This window comes from Anopheles maculipalpis, chromosome 3RL, assembly GCF_943734695.1.
Source record: "Anopheles maculipalpis chromosome 3RL, idAnoMacuDA_375_x, whole genome shotgun sequence".
In the NCBI taxonomy this organism is placed as follows: domain Eukaryota; kingdom Metazoa; phylum Arthropoda; class Insecta; order Diptera; family Culicidae; genus Anopheles; species Anopheles maculipalpis.
The window spans coordinates 36061643-36075748 of record NC_064872.1 but is presented as its reverse complement, the minus strand read 5'-3'; the positions used below and the strand labels follow the sequence as shown (position 1 = coordinate 36075748).

General features: G+C 41.6%; 1 pseudogene; it reads right to left on the bottom strand.

Annotated features, from left to right (window-relative positions):
• Positions 1-12804, bottom strand: part of LOC126560593 (uncharacterized) — a 32063-nt pseudogene extending 19259 nt beyond the window's left edge.
• Between the last annotated feature and the right edge of the window lie 1302 nt (positions 12805-14106).

The window sequence follows — 14106 nt, the reverse complement described above, 5'->3', positions numbered from 1 at the left end:
CACATCGAAGCATGAAACAATGGAGAATGGAAATTTAAATACTAATTACTGCGCGTACAAATCGTGAATTCGGACAACGTGGCTGAACAGAAGGAACAATTGGAAAAGTCGTCGAAAGAAGCCTTTCCTCTGTGTGATTACAGCACGTTTTGCGCCATTACGGATAATTAGTCAAGCAAAACGATCGTGAGAAAAGCTTTCCTTATCGATCGATTCGACTGAAGGAAGACTGTTTTTGGCCATTTTGGTAAAAGTAGCAGGGGTTATATTGCTTTTGAAAAATAATTTAATTTTGTCAATACTGTGGAAGTTTCTGTTCATACCAATTGTTTCTATTATTTCCGTTTTTACTTCCTTTAAGGTGTTGTTAAAATTCAACATAATTCAAATCTCTATCAAGCATTTATTCGTCTTCGGTCTCACTTTTTCCATTGCCTGTCTGTGTCCACAAGAATGGTTCGATTTCTGGCACGGAGGAGGACACGTGAGAGTTGCATCACGATGTAGATCCGTACGAGGCGATTTCACATGAACTGCTCTCCACCCAGGTTCGAAATGGCGCGAAAACGGTCCGAAACCACACGATCACTAGCCGCCGATGACCACGAAACCTTGAAGCCACCCGCAGGATCGCTCTGTTCGACCAAGAAAACCCATATAACACTTTCACGGCTCGTTAAGGTTTATTATTTTCGAGGTTCAGCCTTCCTCTGCACGGATGATTACCGGCGAATCGGCCCCAGTCCGAACCGGGACGAAGCAGTCGATATCGCTGGTGGAAGATCGCGTGCGGCAGTGGAAAATGTGCAGAAAAGTGTGCGCGCGCGTTCGAACTTCTGTTCGGTCTCTCACTCTTCTTTCGTTCTGTTCAGCTTTACGTGACCCATTCATCGTAAGTCTTTTTCCCAGTTCGTCCTTCTCGTTCGCGATGCAGATTTGATCGCATCACTCGGTTGGCGTTGCATTGGAATTTCCTGCATCTTGCGAACTCTGGCGAATGGTGGTGTCAGCCAGTTGGTTTGAATTTCTTCAATCACCACTCACTTCGAATCATCTCCACTTCTAAGATGAAGGTGATCATGTACTCCCTCGTCCAGTATGCCCTTCGCTGTGAACAATGTAGCGAAGGGATTGCTGCTGTTACTGCCCATGCTGCTGCTGATTGATCTTGTGACGCAGTGACTGGAGTAAAGAGAGAGAGAGAGAGAGTTCGATAATAAATTCAAACAGAAAAACTTGTGATCGTGGCATCGGTACGCGTTTTCTACGATCAGAAATTGGGAGGAAAAGGAAAAGTCTTTTTCGTTGAGTAGAAATTCCTCTCAATCACAGCTTTGGTAGCAGAAGATTTGGCATAGAACTCAGTTGCAGTACATTTTCGTCTTGATCTTCCATTCAAAATAATCAGCAGAATTGGTTCCCTTGTCCAACATCACTCTTCTCGTGTCCTATCACATCTCTTCTTTCAGTTACAGGAAAAGCAGCATCTTAGAGCAAGCAGGAGCATTCGTTTGTGTTCTCCGTAAAGCTTAACAAGATAGTCGAAAGCAGATAGTTACCAACGACTACGGCAGCACTTCTTAACGCAACCGAAACCACGGAAAAACACCCACAAACGGGAGATGAAGAAGCGTGAAACTCGAATCAAACGAAGCAATCTCGCGTTCACTCGTTGTTTAATATTGTGTTGTGTGGATTCTCCTTTTAAAGTCAGCATACAGCGGCAACGACGGCGTGTTTTACCTTAGTTTTACACTCGCTACTCTCTGGCCGTTTTGTATTTGACGTCTTTCATCTCAAGATCCGATTCTTCAGCTCGATCCTGGCGCTGTTTCTCACTGCTTCATTGGTAAAACGCGTGAGGAAGAGCGCGTTACGATCGCTCTCATGCACTATTCGTGTTCGGTGCACTACAGAAAATGAAGATCGTTTGTGCGGAAGCGTTTAATGCGTAGTTACACACACCACAGAGCTTCAAACTAGTACTTGTTTATCCTGGGAAATATGTTCCTCTCATCGGAATTGGAGGAGGTCGATCGATCTGCTTCTTTGCCTCCTAAATAGGATCACCTCCGGACAATCAGCATCACCTGGATCGGGTTGTTACGGAGGCAAATAAAAGAAATGGGAATCAAAAACACCCAACAACCCACTTCCTCGTGCCACGCAGCCCTTTATGATGACGATGATGATGATGATGGAGCGATAGTATTGCGCAGGAAATGCGATCGATAAAATTGCTATTCTCGTACGCTAGTAATGGAAAAGTACGCCCGTAAAACCGTACCAAGGGCTTTGCTTGCGTGGTTCTCTTGTTGAGCTTGGTAAATATTCGAAACGCACACCTTTAAAGCGTGATTCGAATCGCGATCGAGAATGAGATCTTTACGTGCGAGGTCGCCGATGGGGGATGGAACCGGCTTTTGTTCGGTGAAGATGGCAACCGTGCGATATGAACGCGTTCAGGTGTTTTGTGTAATAGGAAGGTAATTTTCATTCTTCTTACAAGCATCATGCAGACGAGATTTTTATAAAATGCACAGGTTTGGGGACTTGTTCTTAACGATTTTATGGTTTAATATGAAGAAATGAGTTTTAGCTCATTTCCTTATATTGAACGCTTTTTACGTTTTTTGGCGACTGTTTTTAGAATCTCAAAGATCACAGCTTCGTTTTTCTTTCTTCGTTTCTTTCACTTTAAACATGATAATTGGACTGGATGAATGGAACAAGCTCCAGTCAGATGCATCTGTATCGATTTGTATCCAATTTTACTCCATTCTCCACATAGCGACTGAGCATAACCCATATGTTACCGGCGATGCATCTGATCTCCAGCTGTAAATCCTCCTCCTTCACTACAATCCATTGTATTTGTATCGTGTGATAGAAATCTTTAAACTCTCTGCGATGCCTGTACGAACTTTTTCTTCCTGAGAATGATTATGGATGCCGTACATTTTTATTTTGCGCACGCTGATTTCTCGTTACGATAAGAACATGAAGCACCGTGCGTTGTCGGAACGATTCGCGCGTAAAAGAATGCGTTTTCATGGTTGCATCGTTGGACTGTTCTTCCTGGCTGTGGTGTTTTGATTTTCTGAACATTCTTCTTCAAAATTTGACCGGATGCATGAGCGGATGCATTTACTTTTTTTACTTCTTTACGTAAAGACCGTATTATGTAAAGGCCGAAATACTAGATGCATTGCTTGAACGGAGCACAATTGAATCATTTCGATATTTCTTTCCTGATTCAGTTGATGATACGCATTTGAAATTGAAATTATAAAAAAAATGTTACGCGGTTTTGCTTGCCAATAATATAAAATATTGCTATTTAAAATGTTGACATTATCTTCTACAGATTTTTCTTTCGAAAAATTAAATTTCATTTAAATTCGTCTATTATAATGTCTGGCCACTGGCTCATCATACCTTCCTTAATTCTAACTTAATATAAGGAACAAACATGGGCTACGGTGATTTAGTAAAGGGCTAAGGATTAAAAAGAGGATCGAAGTATGGAACGGAAGATAGAATTAAATTGGAATGAATGGATCGTTGTTTTCCGGTAGCGCAAAAGTGAAAAGCTACACAGTTAATACGAGACTGATACCTCCAAATCTGATCTTTCTTAGGGTGTCAAACAATTGAACAAATTCTTAAGTGTAAATTTCCAAATTTACGACAATATTACTTATTTCGACAAAACAATGTAAAATTTTACATGTATAAATAGGTGAATACTACAACTCTTATCGTTCAAAAGCGTTATAAAGTGTTACTTTGGTATTTGAAAGACTTTTTTAGCTTGATTTCAATGCTTGTTACAATGTTAGAGTTTCAGTTTGCGATTTGACTAGGGAACTAAACCATACGATCACATCTACCGCAGATGTAAAAGCCTTCAATTATTGAAAATTTTTCAAATTATCCAACAGAATTCATCAATAGTTGTGAAACAAATTAAGCAAAGAAAAAGAAAAACTCCATTCATGATATCAATCTAGGGAAAGAACCAATGAAACAGTGGAGTAGGACGTGTGAGGAGTAATTCCACCTCCAAACCCAAGAGCACCAAGAGAGATTCTCGCGCGAAGATAAATCAAGCTTCGGTCAGCAAATATTCGATCAAGATAACTTCCGCAGAATTGGACCTGGGCAAGCGTTGAATTAAAACAAATCCTTTCGAAGACGCATCGAGATTCCAGCCATCTCGAACTGCACCGTGCAGGAGGTCCCTCACCACCTCACCAAAGGATCGAAGAACGCAACCGAGTCCGCGTCCCCACACAATCGCAATCATGGCACAATCGTGCGCAGCATAAAGCACATAAATAATCCGGCCATCCGGGAATCCGGTCAACCGAATCGAACAGCCCATCAGCCGCAGCTCTCGTTCACAGCTGTCGGTGGAGCGAGTAGTAGGACACATCCCGAAAGGAAACGGGCGAAAGATGCACCGTGAATGAGGAGATTTGAATCTTCGCTTTTCTCCACCGAACTGAACGCAGCGAGCACGGATCGAGAACCGATTTAGGATGGAGCGTGTGTTTATGTGTGTGTTCACCAGTGTGCAAAAAATCGCACAAAAGCAACGGGCACCGAACCGGTGAACAATCGTTTCCGTAAGATCAGTTTTCGATTCTGCGTATCGCGCCAGTTGCGGAGCTTTTTTATTGTTCGACGTGCCAGATCGCGAATGAGATCGCATTCGATGGGTCGGTCGGTGCGTACTGTGTGGTGGTTGTTTTGTTTTTTTTTTGTCCATGGTAGACACACAATTGTGCATGCGAATGCGATTGCAGGGCAAAGGATTCGGGCTTTCTGCCATCTGATAAGCAGTTTTTCGTTTAGTTATTCGCGTTGGTTTCCGCCATCGGAAATAAGCATGCGGCGAGGTCAAAAGTTGTCCATTTTGGATGCGTAAGCTGAATAATCATTTTCATATCCTGCATTGGGAGGGTTTTCTTTTCGATATGATCGGGATGGAAAGGTTTTTCTAGCAGCACGAAATCGATGTGAAAAATAAAGTAAAATTCACCGTGATTTTCAACGAAAGTGCCTTAAAGTACGGAGCGAAAGTGTAAAACTGAATGCACTTTTATCATTATCAACACCATCTTCGCCTCAAGTCATAACTCCCTCTGTCGGATGAAGAACGCATTACGGGCAAAACGGGCCACTGATCCGTCTGCCCGGCGCAATCGAATTATTTGATCCATTTTAATTCCGAAATAATAAACCATAATTCATAGCAAAATAATACATTTTTTACAAGGTGTTAATATCAACACATTATTACTGTTGGCCTGGGCCGTCTGCTGGTGTCTGCCTTTCTGGCTCGAAATACCCGAGTCGAGATTCCCGTTCCTGGGGCCGTTCCGTGCGCTGGCTCGATGATTGGATCGGTTTCGCGCGATCCTCATAAACTGCGGCATGTCAGTTCAAAAGGTCAGCATCACGGGAATACGCTTATTTTCCTCAACACCAACGCCAACGTAACATCACGCGCTTTTCTTCTTGGTTGGTTGCCGATTTCTTTGTGTTCATCATTCTTTGACGTGAAACCAGTGGACGAATTGGTTGTGGCAGTATAATATTTCTGTACCGTACAACGCGTGTAAAAGTTCAAAGGACGCACCAGCACAAAACTGTGAAAAACAATGCCTGTGATAGTAGACGAAAGAATCTTATAAGAAGAGTAAGGAAGAGAGATCGCATCCAATGCTTCAACTGATGAAAAGGTGAGAAAATGTAATGGAAGAGAAGGGGTTGGGCGATGGAGACGGATAGCGGAGAGTAATTTCGGAGGAAAAACTCGTGAAGCATTAAGACGAAGAAGTGATCGGAAGCAGAACGTGAGAGGAAATAATGAAGCATCGTGATCGAATGTGCATCACAAGAGGAAGATCCTCGTCATCCGTTGGTAAGTCTGTGGCTCATGCAGTCAGAAGAAAGACGAGAGGACATGCACCCGACTCAGGCCATAGGGAATCAAGCGGGCGTGCAAAGATCGTGATTTACACCTTAACACTGCGTTCTGGGCATTTTGTTCGCAAGAGGTTCCTGCTTTTCTGGCACAGACATCGAATACTCGATCGAGGCCATCGGCTTAAGCCTTGCTAACGAGCTTAAGAACAACATTGCACCGTACTACTGCGTCAAACTTCGCACCAAGATGAGGGTGGATTGACTGAAATCAAAAGACTTGAGCGAAAGCGACGAACCCGACCTTCTGCTCAAGGTGTTGTTGCATGACGCTTGTTTTATGGTCATTTTTCTCATGATTCGCAGGGCAAAGAAATTATTACTTAGATTTGATACTTATAAACGATCATAACCATCAAAAATATTAAATTAACACATTAACCTACGTCCAAATTAGTGAACGAAACGGCTCAAATGATGCTATGATAACTTCCAGCAAAATTCTTCTACCGCGTAAGTAGTGCGCAACGATTCACAAACACTTTCATGAATAACCATCAGTAGAAGCTCCGATAAGCAATCCAGCGTCCAAGTCATTCAACGTCATTGTTCAAATCAAATCATCTGATAGCTGGAATGGGAAATGGGTACTCCAAACGGCTTTTATGGCACCTGCAACATCGCCATCAGCGTCACCGTTGATAATTATTGAGGAACTCAGACGAGACAGTCAGCATACGTATACAACACATTTTACCCGGTTTACTGGTCCTCCCTCTTTTGTCTTGACGGAAACGATCGTTTCGACGGGAAATTATAACCACACACAAACGATCTACGGTCCGATCTTCTAGCCTTTTGCTTCAAGTTGCTATTGCCGATTGAAGATAAGCTTTCCATTGTGTGAGTGTGTGTGTGTTTGCACATCCATGAGCGAGAGGTGTGCCGTCTAATGGGATGAATAAATTCGATTGTATGATCACGAGCACACCCGAACGACGACATTTACTCCCCGGGCAAAGTCATCGCCCAGAGGCAACATAATTCACACCTCACAGCTCATCGCGATATGCGTTAGAATGGGCACATTTTGAGCACAAATTATAAAAAAAAACTCAAAATTATTTCAATTCCAGATTAAGCGAGGAACCCCGACGAATGTAAGCCAAATTTATTAGCGGGCCTGATTCCCATCCTTCAGAGCTATAATAAATAAAAATGTGCCTACAATTCACATTAGATGTTCGATAAATGTTTCCTATCATCGTGTTAGAAGCTCGCCGAGAAATTAATTATTAATACCGATCAAACGACCGTGACAAAGCCTCGGCAATTCAAACAAAACTGCGACAAATGAAAAGTCCCTGAAAGCCACACGTTCGCGTCCGATTAGTGGAGCAACAAGCACAAGCTACGAGAGAAGAAACCGAGAAAATCCTCCCCTTTCCAAAGCCACGGGGCAGACATCACGGTAGAAGAAGCGTGTAAATTTATGGTTACAATTTATTAATGAAGATTTAAAAAGCAATAATTTATTTTCCAAATGAAACCACCCAACTTTCTGCCCCTTTGGCCGGCGATGGAAGCGATCGTTGGTGTTGTATCAGCAAGTAATTGAAGCGAGAGGAAGAATTAGGATGATCTTTTAAGCTGCTTCTCCCTCATTGCCGATCCAGCAGTTTCGCTTAAAGGCGCGTTTGTCGCGTCCCGCGGACTTTAGTGAAGGGGTGTTGGGGAATGTTTGCGCGCGAATCTCTATGGCTGTGCTGGTGTCGTGGTTTTTGGATTCACCTTTTACCGCCTTTTCTTAGCCCGCGGTGACCACGACGCTGGAACGATTGCCAGTCAGGTTCGTCGGGGCGTTCGAGATGCCTACTTGGGATGATTTCTTACCATATTCATGTGCCGCCGGTTGAGTCCCGGTTCCGCTGTTCAAGTTTCAGTTGTTGCTCTCGGTTTCCTTTTTCTCACTTATTCTGGTGTTTGACCACGAGACGCACGTGCGACGCGGCATGGGATGAGGATGATCGTTTTTTATTCACCGTTGTGCTGCGGTGAATCGGTCGAGCGTTTGCAAAAGAAGCCGTTGGTAGACGACCTGTTCCGGGTGAGCCTCGTGCCAGCCTGCGAATAAAAGAAACATTTATTCCATCGTTTTACGCTGCCGCCGTTAACCGCAGCCGCCGTTGCGTTCGTTGACAGTTACAAGTTGCTAACAAATTTGAAACCTATACCCGTCGGCTTGATTCCGGTGCCAGCTGGCAATTTCATGAGGGTTTCTGAAGTTACAGAGCGATTTCTCGTTCTCTTATGATTGAAAGTAATAAAGATTCTTTCAATTTCAATTATAAACGACTTTTTGCTTCCAGGTTAATTCAACATGTTCCGTTTTACTTTTGCTTTTATTTTATTTTTAATTTATTGTTTTAATAGTTATGCTCAATTTTAGGGATTCAAATGCTCTAGTTCTTCTTACGTTTAGACCTGTTGTTCCCAATGTTTTTTGCAAACATCACTTCACCTCATTAACTTTTTTCAATTCAGACTAGAGATGGGATTTGTTGACCAGAATGACGGACTAGCAGCATTGAAGCCACTGTCAGAGTGTTTTTTAACATCTTCCGCTTGGTTTTTTCACGAGGATCTTTCTGTAAGATCTCTATCTCGACGACTCTTCAAATTTTACTTGTTGTAGTCAGGGTTGTCCTTTGGACTAAACCTGTCAGATGTGTTATGCGTTGATGTCCTTTATGAAGACTATCGCTCCTGGGTGAATTATTCGATACTAACCACTCACTTTATTTTGCCCAGCGTCCACTTGTAGGAAGTAAGGACAACTTAGGGTCTCACTCTCTTAGACCATAAATAACTTGAAAAAATATAGGACGGAACTGAAAACAACTGTTATCTCCTACAATCACCAACGTCAACAATAGACAGTATTGTTCAACCGAAATCGAAAACTGTCAAACAAGGCTATCATAAAACAAAGCTTGATGAGTGCACAATAATAAGACAAAGGAATTTTTAAAATAGCAAAAAAAAACATACATTTCTGGGCACTGCCCACGTCACACCGTCACTCATATTTTTTATTTAAATATCGATTTTTGTAAACTTCAATTCAAGAAGAAAATTATGCGAAATTTATGGTTGTGGAATCAATGGAACACAACTCAAAATAATATAATATCATTCATAATATTAATTATGTCACAATTTCTGAATATGATATGCAATTTTTTTAAATTTTTGTAGAATCATCTCTAACTCTAAAATTTCCATTCTTTACCTTACGTTTCTTTACGTCTACAAGTTTCAACCACCGAAAATAAAACTGATGAATTCATGCTTCACAACGTAAAGATCTTTATCGCTAACCTCCAAAATCCTGCGTTTGTTCGTTATTTTGGTCATCGCGTGGATTTGCCGAAACAATGCGATGGACTTCATCCTTCCCAATCGGATGTATGCTATTCTCCTTTAGTCTGTAAACTTGCGGACTTTGTTCTCCAAATCGAACAAGTAGAATGCAAAAATCGTTCGACTCACCAGAGGAGCCCGATGAAACGGTATTCTGTTCGATACGCGATTGGTATCGAGAACAAATTGAATAATGATTGAATTTATGTTAGCCTCACTGTGGACTTGCTTCTTATATTCTTATTCATACAGTTAGACTCTTCATTTCAATATTTGGAATTCTTCGACGCGCCCCTTGAAAGCCACAAAAAAAACGAGGCGAAAAGGGCAGCTTATCGAGGTCGGCAGTGCCATTGATCCTCGGACAGGCGCGACACACGATCGCCTCACGTGTTGAATGGGCAGTCGATTTCGATTCCTCCTTACTTTAACGTATTTTTCATGTGTTCTGCTTATTCCCTGTGGTGAATTCAAAGAGAGGTTCTTTTCATTCTTTTTTCTTATTTGATTGTTGGTCGATTTTTGTGCGTAATTGGTATGCAAGGAACGTGCCAAGAACGGCCAAATATTTTCTACGGAGGAATTAGCAATCGGACGATCGATGACGTGTTCTGAGATGAGCTGATGTCAGCAGCAAGAGAATAGTGAATAATTTAATGGTTCTTCAAGACCTCACAGAACGCTTAGGCTGTTGATATTTTGAAGCTCAGAAGGAGTCATCAGATTTGCATCCTGAGTTATGGATGAATACTCAAACACGAAGATAAACATTCAACAAAAGTTAACTTGACTTTGAAGAAAAGCTTTACTGGTGACTCTTTTACCACCTCATCTCACCAGCAACGACTCTTTTCTACTGTGCTTTGAAAAAACGTAATCATACTTCACTTTACCACTTCAAACCACACAACACACAAATGGCACACGCTTCAATGAGTCGTGCGTAATGTAATGCGAACCGATTAACGCCACCGGGGAACGCTTTTCTACACCGTTGCACAGAATGCAATCGCCAACAACGCAGCAGAATGTGGTCGCATGTTGGTAACGTGATAAATGCAACAGAGTACACCCTTTTCCTGCATGAGCGCCCTTCGTCGTATGGCAGTTTCCGGATGTCCGGATGAGGCCGAAGGGTCAGAGCAAGAGAAACAGAATCGAATTGGTGAGTTTGTGTGTGAGTGTGCAACAGTGTTTACAGGTAAAATCGAACACCATTGCAACAAGCGCCAGGTAATAAACTGTTTGCGATGCATTTGCACCATCCTGCCGCATATGAGAGCAAATAACTTTGATGCATTAAGTGCAATTGGATGCATCGATGCGTCTGTTGGGCTGAGCATCGGCTTTTTTACGAGAGGCATGGAAGTGCAATGTGAAGATAGAGCCATAAAATAAAAATAAACGAAATTTCAATTGATACATTTTAAAATGGAATAAAAATGTGCTGATTTTTGTGCAATCCTCGTCTGTAAGCAGAAAAAGAAACAAAACGAATCAAAATGGTTTAAATGTAAAAAGTGAGCATTAAGAGAATGAATGCGAATTAATGCTGTCAACAACAAAAGCTACTGAAAGTAAAAGAAAAAACTAATCCATTGTACGGAAAGCTAATTGAAATATGGGTAAAAAATAGAAACATCCTTTGTTTCATTGTTTATTGAAACAGCAACACTCACACAAAAAAGTATATAAATATCGATTAAAAGCATAGCAGAGGGAGAGAGAGAGAGAGTGTGTGTGAGAGAGAGAGAGAGAGTGCAAAAATATTGCTTACTCCGTATCATTTTCCGTCGATATGGCACAGAAACGTGACTCTTCGAAGCCTTTTGTTTATAATTTTTTCTAGTGCAATGAACAAAAAGATTTAAATTTTAAAAATGTTTTATAATACAACAATCGTGTTCGTCTACCTGGTGCTGCAAAAATACAATGTATTTTTCCTTAATCAAGACCATATTACGCTTATTTTTTTTATAAACGTGTGTGGGAACTGATTTTCAAATCTCTTGTTTCAAATCTGTTGTAAAATCTGTACACAACGGATGTCCCGCCTCTACCCTGCGATGGCCAGATGTTTCTGTTCGCAGACGACACTGTCATTACGGTTAAAGGTAGGAGTCTAGTGGAGCCGAGAAGAAGATTGCAGCGGTGTCTTGATGTTCTTCTTAGGTATGCCGCTGACTCGAAAATTGGGATAAATTCTTTAAAAACACAAACAATTTTTCCCCATTGCTTAAAAAGAAGCCGTACTCCACCTATGAGTTCGGGAGTAAAAATACGTGGTACAACTGTGCCGTGGGCAACGTCCATTAGATACTTGGGACTTACGATAGACTACAAAATGCTGTCGATTGGGCATATTGAAACGATCCTTGAAAAAGGGCATTTCCTTTTGAAATGTTGCTACCCATTGATCTGCTGTAGGTCAAAGCTATCAATGCCAAATAAAATATCAATCTTCAAGGTAATTATCTTCCCAGTAGTAACGTATGCGGCACCAGTTTGGGACTCATGTGCGAGGACTCAGCTCTGCAAACTTCAGGTCATGCTGAACAAAATCTTGCGCATGATTACTGACACAAACCGCTTCACTCGAAACACGGAAATGTACGCGATATCCGTTGTGAAACCTTTAAAAGATATATTGAAAACTCTATCAGCAAAATTTCGCGATCGTTGTAGGAATTCTCTTTTCGCACTTATCCATAGCCTCCACCAATATCCTTATCCATAGGCACAATAGCGTTATTTGAGATAGTATAAAATAGGGGTAGTTTAATGGACTAGTATAAGCATAAAGTAAGTAGCATTAGAAGTAGTGTAGAATAAGGAAAAAAATAAAAAAGAATCTGCTGGTAACGCATCATCAAAGTCCATGCTCAACATGAGACCTCACATTATATTCTTTTTACCACTTTGTTGAAATAGAATATCAAGAGTATTCAAGAGTATCTTGTCCAATATTAATGCAATTTTTTGTTTAATCCGTTCTTATCCCTCTGTTCACAAGTATTCATTATTAATAATTGAAATCCAATTCCAGCTCGAAAGCAGTAGGAGCTCATTTCCTGTCCAACTGTTGTTTCCATAAACTATTCTTTGCTTGCCCAGAACCATTACGTTTTCCAATACAGATGACGATTACGACCTCGAAGGAAACATTGCAACACAACAAACGACTTTAAAGAAGAAAAAACTGTTTAAAATGAACTTTATCCGCAGTACTGCTCTTGCCAATAATGTGACATGTTGGCCACTTTGCTACAAAGGATATCAACACCAATGCCTGAACGCCTTACACAGTATTGAATGTCGTAATAAGCTCGCGAGGGTTCCGGGCCGGCTCCGGGCCGATACCAACACAATAATCGTTTATTTTCGTACTTCTTTCCACGAGAATGACTACCTACGTTCAACCGGAAATACAACGGTGTACTTCCCCATGGTCAGACCATTCCAGACGCGTACTCGTCCATGTGACCAGTGCAAGGAATACAACTCGATACATTTACAGTCTATTGCATAGAAATTGCATTAACATAATAAGGTGCACCTACCCACATGTGACTTGTGTCGTGGGCTCTTTCCTGCAGGTAATGTCCTTCTTACCTTCTATCCCTATGGGTAAAGTGTGTTTTAAAATATGTTTTCGTATGTCCTGTCCCTTTTGTCCACTGGAAGACACATAAATAGCGTTGCTGCCGGTCATAATTCGCGTTCTACCACCAGCCACAGGAAGCGTTATTTGTTTTCTACGTTTATAGCATTTTTTGAGTTCTTTTCACGCTACATGCACAAGGACTCTTCCGTTGATTTCGATTCTTTCCACTCACCGAGTCGCTAATGTGATGCTTTACAACAATAGAATTAATTTAATTATCCCACCATCACAAAACGGTCTTGTCCACCAACTTTCCATGGGGCTATTTATGTTTGCCGTGGTTAGAATTTTTGCAATAAAGATCCGTTTTCAATAACTCGTGCCACTCGAGGGTGAATCATTGTGGCCACATTGTTCCGTTGGTTTAATGTTGGTCATTTGCTTCTGTTCTACAACCAGCAAAATGTGAATTTTAAAACACACGGTCTTTTTCCATCCGGAAGTTGTCCTTATCAGCACCGTGGAGAAGAAACAAACGAGGCCATTAACGACAATTTACGATTCTCTAAGAACCAAAGCAAATATTTGTTCATATTTACACAGCAACCGGAAGCGCTTCTCTTTCGAAAACAGATTTGTTTGCAAAATTGTCCTCGACACGACGAGTTCTCAGTCCTAAACAGACCGGTTCCTTATCAAACACCAAACTTGATTCCATACCACGACCTTTGGAAGACATTTGCTAAGCGATGGATTATCTTACTCGGTAACCGTTCTCCATCGATGGTCATCGGACTACCGACTTACACCCACATTCGAGATGGCACGAGCAGACACGCTGATCAAATCGATGAAAAATCGAACGTCACCGGGCTTAATGTCCTGGCGCTCGAGCAGCATTTGCTGACACTGCAACCGTTCGATCAATCGCTGGTCTGGTGTGACGTGGAATTGCGTCGACGGTGGTTCGTTTCGTTCGATAAATCGATGAAAAGATGATTAATGGTTGGGATGAAAGCGGGATTAAAAGCTTGTGGAGTGACTGCTTTTAATCACATCATGCTCTTGCGCTGGAGAATACAAAACGAAAGACATTATTGAGGAATCCATAGGAAGTACGTTTAATCACATCACATGATTGGAAT